This window comes from Cynocephalus volans, chromosome 4 (genome assembly GCF_027409185.1).
Source record: "Cynocephalus volans isolate mCynVol1 chromosome 4, mCynVol1.pri, whole genome shotgun sequence".
Classification (NCBI taxonomy): domain Eukaryota; kingdom Metazoa; phylum Chordata; class Mammalia; order Dermoptera; family Cynocephalidae; genus Cynocephalus; species Cynocephalus volans.
Genome location: NC_084463.1, coordinates 47,158,658 through 47,170,858, shown reverse-complemented (window position 1 = coordinate 47,170,858; position 12,201 = coordinate 47,158,658).

The following is a 12,201-nucleotide window of genomic DNA, read 5'->3' as shown; positions in this document are numbered from 1 at the left end:
CTGAAGTAGCCAATGCAGCTGAGGTGCTGCTGTGGAGAGCAGCATCCTGAGGTGGCCCTGGCCAGTGAGCCTGCCGTGGGCACCGCAGGCCTGTTCCCCAAGACCATTCTGTCTCCTTAGGCCTCTGGGCCTGTAATGGAAAAGATAAACCCTGAAATCCCTTCAGGATCTTTTTTCCCTTCTCTTGCTAATACTTTTCTGTATTCCTCTCCTTAGCAAAAGGCCCCTGGTCTACACTCTTGCTTTTGTGGCTGGGCTGGAAGTATTCAAATTATTTGAGATATGCTTTCTTTTGAATTGTAAATTCTGGCTTTTCCTCATGCCTTTACTGCTATAACTCACTATAGATGGTTACAAGTAGCCATGTAGCTTCCTTGGAAATTTCTTTCATCAAGAACCCAGGGTTAGCAACTTTAAGTTCCACATTCCATAAAACTTGTGGGCATGGACAGAATGCAGCCATGTTTCTTGCAAGTTCATAAGAAGGGTGATCTTTGCCCGAGTTTCCAATAAACTACCTAGTTTGATTGAAACCTCCTTAGAATGGTCTTTACAGGACATATTTCTGTAAGCATCATTTAACCAGTCTCTAAAATATTCCAGACTTTCCCTGGTTTTCTTGTCTTTTAAACTCACACCAGTGTCTACACTTTTTCTAGCCTGCTCCTTCAGATTCTTCCAGCCTTCTGCTCATTACCCATTTCCAAAGCTGCTGCTTCCACATTTTTGAGTATGTGTTATAAGCAACACCCCACTCTTGGTACCAATGCTCTTTTGTTACTTATGACAAAATACATGGAACTAGGTAATTTGTAAGAAAATAAAATTTATTGTTCATAGTTTTGGAGGCAGGGAAGTCCAAAGTCCATGGGCCACCTCTAGTGAAGGTATTCTTTGGTGGTGGCTTCATAGCAGTGTAGGGGTCGCACAGGGCAGAAAGTGGCAGAGCAGAGAGAGAGACTCTCCTGTGCTTTCCTTTTAAAGCTCTCAGAGCCGCAGCCCTGACTACCATTATTAATCCATTCACTGTGACATGGTTCTACACTCTAATCACCACTTTAAGGCCCCATCTTTGAATTACTGTAATAGGATTTTCTACCTTCAGCAGTTACAGAGGGGGCCAAGTTTTCAACACCTGGAACTTTGGGGGACACACTTTAAGCTTCAGTGAGTTTGGGTTGGGACATTGAATCCACAGCAAATTTCCTTGGGGGTTAAACTTAGATTGTGTTTTCCAGATCCTTTTTTTATTAACGTAGAAATTATTCACTAGAAACTTTTATCCTAAAGTGCTTTTGCTTCATCTCATAAGTTTAGTTTGTTTTTATTTTTGTTCATCTGAAGATACCTTTTGAATTTTCTTTAATCAATTGGCTTTTCAGAAGCACATCTGAAGTAGATTTGATTTCCAGTTTTATGCCATTGTGGTATTTAAAAAACCTTGATATAAATGAATCCTTTTTAAATTTGTTAAGATTTGTTTTTTGTTTTTTGTTTGTTTTTGCCTAACATATATGTCCTGTAGAATGTCTAAAGAATGTTTCATGTATGCTTAAGAAACATGTATTCTGATACCTTTGGACAAAATGTTCTGTATCTGTCTTTTATGCTCTTTTGGTCTATAGTGTTATAGAAGTGCACTGATTCCTTGGTTTTCTGTCTGAATGATCTATTGTTTTAATTCAGGTTTTGAAGTTCTCTATTATTACTATATTTCTGTCTTTTTTTACAATTCTATAAATATTTTCTTTATATATTTAGGCTGTGTGAGTGTGTGTGTATATATATATATATTTATTGCTACATTCTCTTGACAAATTTACCACCTTATCACGTAGTGATCTTGACTCTTGTGACGAATTTTTCCTGGAAGGCTATTTTGTCTAAGTATAACTACTCTGGTACTCCTTTGGATATGATTTTTATGAATTTTTTTTATCTCTTTTAGTGTCTGTGTGTTCTTATATCTAAAATGAGTCTCTTGTAAGCTCTGTACTGTTGGATTTCATGTTTATTAATCAATTAAGCCACTCGGTCATTTTCTGCTGCTTTAACAGTACCACAGACTGGGGAACTTATAAAGAGTAGAAGTGTTTTCTGACTCATGATTCAAGAGGCTGGAAAGGTCAAGTGCACAGTGCTGACATGCTGATAGGGCCTTCTTGCTACATCATAACATCACAGAAGGCATGAGGGTGACAGGGGGCACGAGAAAGAGAGAGCTCACTCTTATTACAGGTGCATTCTCTCAGTAACTAACCCACATCTGTAATAATGACATTAATCCATTGATGAAGACAAAACATTTATGATCTAGTCACCTCTTTAATGACCCATCTCTTAATGCATCACAATGGCAATTAAATTTCAACATGAGTTTTTTTTTTAAATTATAAGAGGTTGTGGAGCAGTTGGGGGAGAGGAGGAGAGAGGAAAAGAGAGGGAAATAGAGTGGGAGGAGGAGACAGGAGAGTGTACATGGTTGAGGCCTGTGGTACCCCCCTCATTCCAGCAGGGGATACCAGGCACTTCCCGTGGTGGCTTGGTCATTGCTGGGCTGGATGCAGATGTCAAGGGGGTTTGGCTGAAGCCGTTGGCCCCTACCATCAACCTGAGTTTTCAAGGGACATTCAAACCATAGCTTCCTTTCCCTTGCTCTACAAAACTTGTGTTCTCACATACAAAATGTATTTATTCTGTCTCAGTAACCCCAAAGTCTTAGCTTGCTTTTTAGCATCAGTTAAAAAGTTTAAAGGCCTGAGTCCCATCTAAATCAGACACGTGTGACACTTTAAGCTTGATTCATCCTGAGGCAAATTTTCTTGAATTGTAGGCCTGGGAAATCAAAACAAGTTGTGTATTTCCAAAATACAATGGTGATCCAGACATTGGAAATTTTATGAAGTTTTAAAGAAAGAAATAGACAAGAATAAAGGAGTAATGGGCTCCATATAAGTTTTACATCCAACAGGGAAATATTAAATCTTAATCCTCTGGAATAATCTTCCTTGACTCCATGTTTTGCTTTCTGGGCACATTGATGCATTCTGTGCACCTGCAGAATGAACACCATTGGAACACCACCAAGGCTTATGCTTGTACCTTCTAGATTGGTGGCCTGAGTCACACCTAAAATCCAGGGCCAATTGAGCCATGGATAAGGTGACTACAAAACACTCGCAAGATTCATGGGGCAGAGACCTGAGGCAGCCCTGAGCCATGAGCCTTTTCTTTCCTTAAGGCCCTATCTTTCTGAGCCTGTGATGGGAGAGGCAGCCTCAAATATCTCTGAAATGCCTTCAGGGTCTTCATTCCATTGTCCTGATGCATAGCACCTGGCTTCCTTCTGTTCATGGTACTTTGTTTAGCAAAGCTTCTCTTGGCCACACAGTTGGTTTGTTCTCCTGAAGATGCCTTTATACTCTTTACTTGGTCAGGCTGCAAATTTTCAAAATTTTCTACTCTGCTTACTTTTTAATTATAAATTTTGTCTTTAGATAATTTTTCTCCTTTTTCATCTTACCGTGTGCAATTAAAAGGAGCACACAGCTTTTTCAGTATTTTGCTCATAAATTTATTCCATCAGATATTCTAATTCCTTGCTCTTAAATTGTGCCTTCCCTGTGGTATTTCTGAGTGGCACAATGGAAGTTTTCCAAGCTCAGTTCCCTGTATGAAGGATAGCGGGGTGGCAGGCATTGGGAGTGTCTTGCTTGGCTCTTGCCATGTGAGGTTAATAATATCACTGTTCTCTGAACAGTCTTGTTTCTGGTGCAGGTGACATCAAACTCACCAAACATGGCAATGTACTGCTCCATGAAATGGTGAACTGATGCTGTTACCTTTAATAAAACTTAATAAGAATTAATTAAGAACTTAGTACAACTTGTATATCTTTAAGCCATGGATGTCAGGTCAATATTGCAGTCTTGAGATATGATTTTTTGATTAAACCTCAATAAAAAATGTTTTTTGGCTGTTTTCAAATCTTTGTATAGGCAAAGTAGTAGCTTAGGGATACTTATGAATTAATAATGTTTTCTATAGATACAGCATTATATTCTTTGTAGTCATGGAAAAATAAAAAATACTTTGCAGTCTTAGTGAAGGTATTCATCTTTCAGATTGGAGAAATTAATCTTATTTTGGAAATGTCACTGCATTCTAAAAAGTTCAAACCTCATACTTCTGAATATTGAAATTTTGGACTTGACATTTACTAAGTATTGATAATATAAAACTGGTAAACTTGTTAAAAAAATTAATTAATTAAAATAAATAAATAAATAAATTGTGCCCTCCACAAGTTCTAGGACATGGACACGATCCTGCCACATCCTTACAACTATATAACAATGATGGTCTTTTTTCCAGTTTCCAATAATACCTCGTTCCCCAGTTCTAAGACCTCATCAGAATGGCCCGTACTGTCTACATTTCTGCCAACATTCTGATCACAACCACTTAAGTAATCTCTAAGAAGTTGCAGACTTTCCCTACGTTTCTTTTTCTGAGCCCTCACCATAATTTCCCTTAATTCTTTGTTTATGGCAATTTAAGCTTTTCCCAGCCTGCTTCTCTAAATTCTTCCAGCCTCTACCTTAAGGGGTGAATGGGTTGTCTTCATGTGGGGAGGGGAGGGATTAGAGTGGGGACTTTGTCTCCCAGTTTCTTTGGTAGTGAAGTTTTCAGGTGTTGCTGTTGATACTGTAAGTTTTTCTAAGGCCATGGGGTTCTAATTCCCTTGGGGTCAGTTCTGTGCAGCTCAAGGCAGTGGTTCTCTTTAGTATTTACTTGTGAACTGTACCTGATTGATTTATACTTCTGTTAACAAGACACTTCTTACCTTTTTTATACACCTATTCTGTGATACGACGTGACTTACGATTGACTGTTGAAGAGCAAAGACTGAATGTGTTTTTTACAGGCTGGCTTCCTGTTATCCTTGAGTCCCTGCAGCGTGGCACATGTCTGAGAGTCTCTTATGTCTGATGGACTCAGAAGTCCATTAGGAGAGTTTTCCTTAAATGGGGTCTTCCTTTTTCATTTCTTTCTTAAATGGTGGGTCCCTTCAAATGGAAATCTAACATTGGCCTCTGTGTGGTTAGTATCAGATGATGTATATTGATTCCATTACAAAGGTTATGTGATAATCAGTGGAAACGTAATAATCAGGAAAGAGGAGGTCAAAGAGCACGGTCTGAATTGAGCTCACCTCTTCTCGGTACACACACTTGCCTGTGAGACAGTCTTCATTGCCTTGGCCTCATTTTATTTTTGTTAGTAATTTAGAGGGTAAGTTGTTATATGAAATTGAATAGGTAATTGTACATATTTTAATAAGAATTCCATAGCCTTGACTATGAAACATAATGAGTAGGTGATTATTGTGTGTGCAATTTGTAAAGTAGATATTTCTCTCAGTATCAAACTTAGTGCTGTGGTTTTGTTTTCCATTTGCTAATGGAGATATTTAAGTGGTATTTAGTATACATTTATTAATAAAACAATTTTTTTCCAACATGAAGGTAGCTTTAGTGTGTTTATGTTGTCAAGATAAAAATTTAAGCTATATGTAAAAACAAAGCAAAAACACCAGAAGGGGCACTGTCCGCACATCCCACATTACCACGTGCTGGTGAGCACGGATGTGTGCACGTGGCAGGGTGTGTAGAAAAGTGGCCACCATCAGGGCTGATTTGCTCTTTTCACTCACGTGTTGTCAAACTCTCCTCATGGCAGTGAGTGGAGGGATTTCATTTTAATGTTTCTCTTTAAGTTTAAAAATTAGTCTTAAAAACTCCTAAATTTACTCCTAAAAACTTCTGAGAACTTCAGAGCTTTTTATTTATTTGGGTTATATTTGTTGATATTCACCCCATTTAAAATTAAAAATGAGACAAAGTTTTTATTTATTCATTTTTAAATACCTTTATTTAAAATAATAATCGTTTACATGATAACCTAACAATTCAATGAGAGAGGTGGCATTGTTTTAAAAGTTTTTACAGATCTCTTTGTCTTAACTGACAGCAGCTGGATTCTCAGATCTGCTGCTACATTCAAGTTAATATCACCATCATTTAGCTTCTGGAAAACTCTGTTATATACTCCTGAGAGGGTGACAGAGGCACAGAAAATTCTAGTGTTCTGAAAATAGCTTTGGTCCTGGGGACCTCCTGAAAAGGCAGCCCCACTGGACCACCCTTGACCACCGTTTGAGAACCTTTGCTCTCCGTGATGATTACACACGTTCTATTGTTGTTAAAGGAGAGTTTGTGGAACTGCACATCTTTAAATAAGTATGCTTCAGTTATTTACTTCAAGCAGATTTTTGAGTATTACAAGTTGAGCATTAACATTTATAATGGTTATAAAGTTATGTATCCTAATACTTATAGTTGTTTTTAAGTAACAACATTTTGGGAGGCTATTTTTTTTCTTTAGTTTTTAAGAAATTCACTTCTGGCAGCTTAACATTTTGATGAGTTGGGGGATCTGAAGGGAAAATCCTAGAGGTTGTTGTAGAACACTCTTGTGGAAAAAAGTGTTTAAAGTTTCTTCTGATACCTGAAGTGTGGATATGTACCGCTGCTTTGCACATATCAAGGGTATTTTCAAACTAGTAGAAATTGCAGATTACAAAGGCTCTCCAGGTGTGTTCCACGGACCCCTGGGAGTCCCCCAAACCCTTTCTGGGCCTGAGAGGTCAAAACTAGCTGTGCAGCAGCAGCCGGGCACTGTGAGCTGACATGTGCACTGTGGTGCAGAGGCGGATCAGAGCACAGGTGCTTTGTGCTCTTCCCCGCCATGCACTGGGTGGTTAAAATATGCCAGTTTCCCTTCTGGGCATCCTTGATGAAGCAGTAAATATTAATTTTAGTAAGTCTCAACCCTCAGACATCTTTTCACCTGTCCCTGTGATGAAGGGACAAGTATACAGGACATCTGCTGTATCCGGGGGTGGCATTTCCAGGAAGGCTCTGGTGGGACTGGCTGAGTCCTGAGCTGTTCAGCTACATCTCAGGGAAGCCAGCCCTCCTGGGCATGACAGCAGACAGACGGCACTTTTGCAACTCTATTTGGTAAATCTTTTCCCCAAAATGAATGATGTGAGTCTCAAGGAAAGCAATGGACAGTATTTGCTACTAATGATACAGTTCAAGCTTTCATGCAAAAATTAGAATTCTGGGAAATTTGTATCTGCCATCATGACTTTGATGATGTCTTCCCAGTAATTAAAGACTTCTGAGGAGGTTGGAAGTGACATTAACAAATGTATTTTTTTAATACCCTCTGATGGAGTTTGGATGTGTTGTTCCCTCCAAAACTCATGTGCAATTTTGATCCCCAGTGTGGCAGGGTTGGAAACTGATTGAGTCATGGGGGCGATCCCTCATGAATGGATTCATGTTCTCCCTGGGGGAGGGGGGATAAATGAGTGAGTTCTCTCTCTGTTAGTTGCCACGAGAGCTCATTGTTTAAAAGACCCTGGCATCTCCTCTCTCTCTCACTTCTCTCTCTCTTGCTTCTTCTCTCACCATGTGATCTGCTTGTACCCGCCAGCTGCCTGCCACTTTTCTGCCATGAGTAGAAGCAGCCTGAAGGCCCATGCGAAACACAGTTGTCCCAGAATCGTAAGCCTTATAAACCTCTTTCCTTTATAAATTACCCAATCTCAGGTAATTCTGTTATAGCAACGCAAAACGGACTAATACATCATCTAATGAAATGTGTTGACATTTGGCATCTCTGCCCAAAACTTGATGAACCAGTGTTTCCAGATGACCAACACACATGAGTAAAAGATATGTTTAAAGTGCAAAACAGTGGGTTTTAGTTTAGAAAAGTGTGAAAAGTTCATTCATATGGTTTCAGATTACATGTTGCAGCAAACTTTTATGAAACTACTACTTGTTAAGATTTCGTATAGCATCAAAGAACATCCATAATTATGTGAAAGTATTGTAAAATGCTCCTCCATTCTTAATGACATCTGTATGAGGCAGGATTTTCTCTCATTTTTTCACCCACAGAATATGTGGACTGACTGCAGAAGGAGACTTGAAGTCCCAATGTCCTCTATTAAGACAGAGATTTGCAAAAATATAAAACAGTGCCACTCTGGCTGTAATTATTTTAGAGATAATGTTACTTTTTTATTTAAAAAGTGTGCATGTATAATGGGTTTATTTTTTAATATTTAAAATTTAGGAAATATCAATGAATATATGAGAGTGTTTTAAACAGTTCATGGAAAAACAGAATTAAAAGATAATGGTAATCTTTCCGTCAGCTTTTTGAAGACCCCTTAAACAAAGCTCTTTGTGGTCCTCAACTTTTAAGAGTATAAAGGAGCCCTGAGAAAAAGTTTGAGAGCTGAAGTGTGAAGATCAGCCACATGTCCTTGCTTGAATTGTCACTTTCCAGCCTTTTTGTTGCAGGCTTTGTTGTTAACAGACCTATTAAGAATAGTCTAGACCTATTAAGTCTAGACTACTATCACACATACATATATACACGTGCACAAATATATATTTGTTTTTTAACCCAAGATTTTGTAGCGTTATCCTGACTTCTTGAGTTAGTAGGAGATGGAGTTTTCAGCTGAGAAAAAATGTGTGCTTAGAAAAATAACTTTAAGTTCAGTACATTCAGTGTTACCCTACAGTTTACTTTCCCAGTTTCAGAGATGCCCACTTTTCTCTTCCTTTCTGGAAAAAAAATTTTTTTGTTAATATGATGTGTTTGACCACATTCCACCTGTAATGTGCTGGGTAGTGGGCAGAGTAATGTAGTAATTCTGAGTTGTGTTGGATATTTAACATTTTTTAAAAAAAATTTTGACTTGATATTCATGTTTTTATTTCTCAAGCTAAGTGAAATTTCATATTAGATTTTTTGTGTTGAAGAAATTATGAAAAATCAATTTTGCATGTTTAAAATGGTCTATGCTATTCTAAGTATGTCCTTTATCTCATTGTACTTAACTAAAATAACTATATTTTTTTCTGATTTATAATTCAGAACTCAAATCAAATCCAGAAACATGTTTATTTTTCAGATTAACAAATAAATTGAATTTTTTAAAATGTTTTTTCATTCCTGAGAACATATCGATTTCTTTGCTTTTATAAATGTTCAGTATTGTGAAATATAAAAGTGTATTACCAAATAGTTTCTGAATTCTTAAAACAATTATTTTAAGGGTAGGTTTACTTCATTGAAGAGATTATATGACTATGGTGTTGTTATTGGGCTAGTTGGTGAACTCTGAAGTCTTAATGGTCACCATCTCTTTAAAAGGATGAGGCGGAATGTTTGCCTCTCTGTTCCGAGGTCACCAGGGAGACCACAGTTAGAGGAGGCAGCTGGAGCAGGTGAGAAGTTAGGAGGTGGTAAGCACTGCTCAGGAGGGTGGGCTCTCGGGCAGATGTGCTAGAAAAAGTAGAAATTCTGGTCCTAGCTGGAAATAAAGGCCTGTTGAGTGAATGTTTAGGATGTGGCTATTGAGAGACTCTACAAGGAGAAATGTTTTTTAAGTACATGTAGGTGAACTGTGGAATGTTGGTGTTCAGTAATCATAAACACTAGTCTTCTAAAAATTTTCTTAGGTTTTTAATTAAAATGATGACATAGTGACAATATTGAGAATTTTTGAATAATTAAATTTATATATAATTTTGTTCACCCTTTTCACATTTTGTTCACGTTTCTCTGCTCTGCATTGGGTTTTATTGAGCTGGGTTCATCCCAAGACCAGGCTCATACCGGGAAAAAAGCTGATGCTGGATGGCTGATCTCTGAGCCCTCATCTCCTGCACCTCTGCCAGCCTCCCCTGAGCAAGTCCAAGACTGGCCTCTCCTTCTGGGCTGTCCTAGAACCTTCTCTCAGAGTGTAGTGATAATGTATGCTTTTCTATGTAAAAGTCCTTAAAGGAGAGGGTGTTGTATTTTTTTTTTTTTCCTAACTCCCTGGGTGTCTTGTGGTTGACATAATGTACACTCAAATATAAGATCACTCAAATTTTGGTGCCTTTTTATTTTAAAACTACTGATATGTGGTTTTAGTTACAGGTATTTAAGAGCCGTAATTTTTTGTTTTTATGTTTTCTTTTAGGAACTTACTCCATGGAAGTAGTCTCTAGATATTTGAGTTGTTGAAAACATGAATCCTGTTACTTGTGAACAGTGACTGACAACAGTGATGTGAGGCCTGGTTGTCTATTTGGACCAAAAGATTTCATCGGCCAGGTTTTTTGTTGTATTTCTGATTCCAGGAGAAAAATTGTCCAAGTTTTCAGTGTTTGGCAGGTAAAGTATCAATTGTGTTAAACAGTAGCAATTAAATTTTAACTTAAGTCTGTATTTAGCATTTCTAAAGTGGCAATACGTGTAAAGAAACTGATTTAATGTACCATTCATGTTTATTTGAAATATTCTAAACTTTAGCCTAAAGTTTTTAGTTGTGTTTAATTATTTGTGAGAATTAGATTCAGGTGCTAATACCAAAGTCAAGGGTTTGGATATCCTTACCAGCCAGCCACCCAAAAAACAAAAACAAATATTTGATTCACAATGTTCCTTCATTCTTCCTGCAGGAAGCCATCCCCATGGAGGCAGGTTGCAGCGGTGGGTGGACTGCATCCATATGCCTTGTTGGTGAAGGCTCCTCAGGCTGTGTTTAGGAGAAATTCAAAGTGTGTTGTATGCGAATTGAAACTTGATCCACTTTCAAGATGTCTATCAAATTTGCTGCAAATTTGATGATTTATGGAAGCAGAAAATTTTTTTTCCAAAAAGTAAAATTTATAGAGAGAATGAGTAAGCAATTGTGATTTAACATATGATTATATTGTAATTATAAGCTAATACTGTAATATAATAACTGCTCTGCTGTATATATTTATAAGGAGCAGGTCTCTGCATTTCATGTTATTTCTCACATTTAAAACCCACAACTTTTGAGGTCAGCGTTGCCTCCTGGATTGTGACTTGCTTTGGATCCCCAGCTGGCATGGGAAAGCCCCCCTTTGTGTTTGGCACCATCATGGAGGTTCCTCTGCATTCTCTGGAGGGGTCTGGGATTTCCACACTGATGCTGGGTCACTTTGGCAGCTGGTTTAGTTCAGCTGTGTTGGGGGAGTAAGGAAGGGGTTTGATTCTCCCCTCAGCAGCTTCTGAGTCACCAAGGAGTGTGTGGGTCAGGTTTGCAGTCAGGCAGCACCTATAGCTAGACAGAAAACTGGGAAATGACAGCATTTAGACAGAAGAAGGAAAAAAAAGGTTGCAAGTGATTTTAAAGTTTGTGTATTTTATATGTTTTAAGGTTTTCATTTTATACCTGTCCTTCCCATCGGATGGAATATGGCATAAACCAGAGTCATAATTAATATTTAAATGTGATTAAAGACTGGACAGCTTAGAAAATAATTCTCATTGTACCGTCTTGTTCAGGTTTTGTTGGTTTAAACAAGAGTAAAAGTTTCACAAACATGACCCTTTAGAAGAATATATTAGAAAGTGAAAGAAAAAAAACAGAGAAGAATGGTATACCTTAAAGCTATTGCCTAGGTCAGTGTTTTCTAAGTGTCTAAAGTTATCTGTCGCTGGGGACAATATCCCTAAAACTCAGTGGACTAAAACAAGGCCCGTTTCATATCTCTGAACCATGTGGAATCAGGGTGGTCCTCCTCCCACTTGGCATCCAGGAGGTTCATTGAGAACTAGCTAGAGTCAGGGCTGCTGTGGAGGGTCCACAGCAGTGTCCCTCCTGGGCCTGGGTGGGGGTGGCTGAAAGCTGGGTTCAGCTGAGCTCCTCCCCTCCATGAGGTCTCCAGCAGGGGGTGGTCAGCAGCCTAGGGCTCCAGAGCCCAGAGTGGACATGGCCAGTCCCCTTGTGGGTTGTCAAACTCGCTCTTGTGATCGTGTCCTTACCCCACTCACGCTGGTGCTTACTTCCTATGTTCCCTGCTCCATGTTCTGTAAAGCCTTGTCCTAAGCAGGTAAATGGCAGCAGGACACATTTGACTTGCTGACCGTCTTTTCCTACTAAACATTAGATATGTAACTAATTGAAGTTTCCTTAATGAGTCTCTTGAAATCATCTCACACGCCACACTTCATGAAACACTGATTAACAGGACTGACTGCTGCACTGCTCCATGTCTTGTAGATAGAAGGTGGATGGTTCCATTTCCT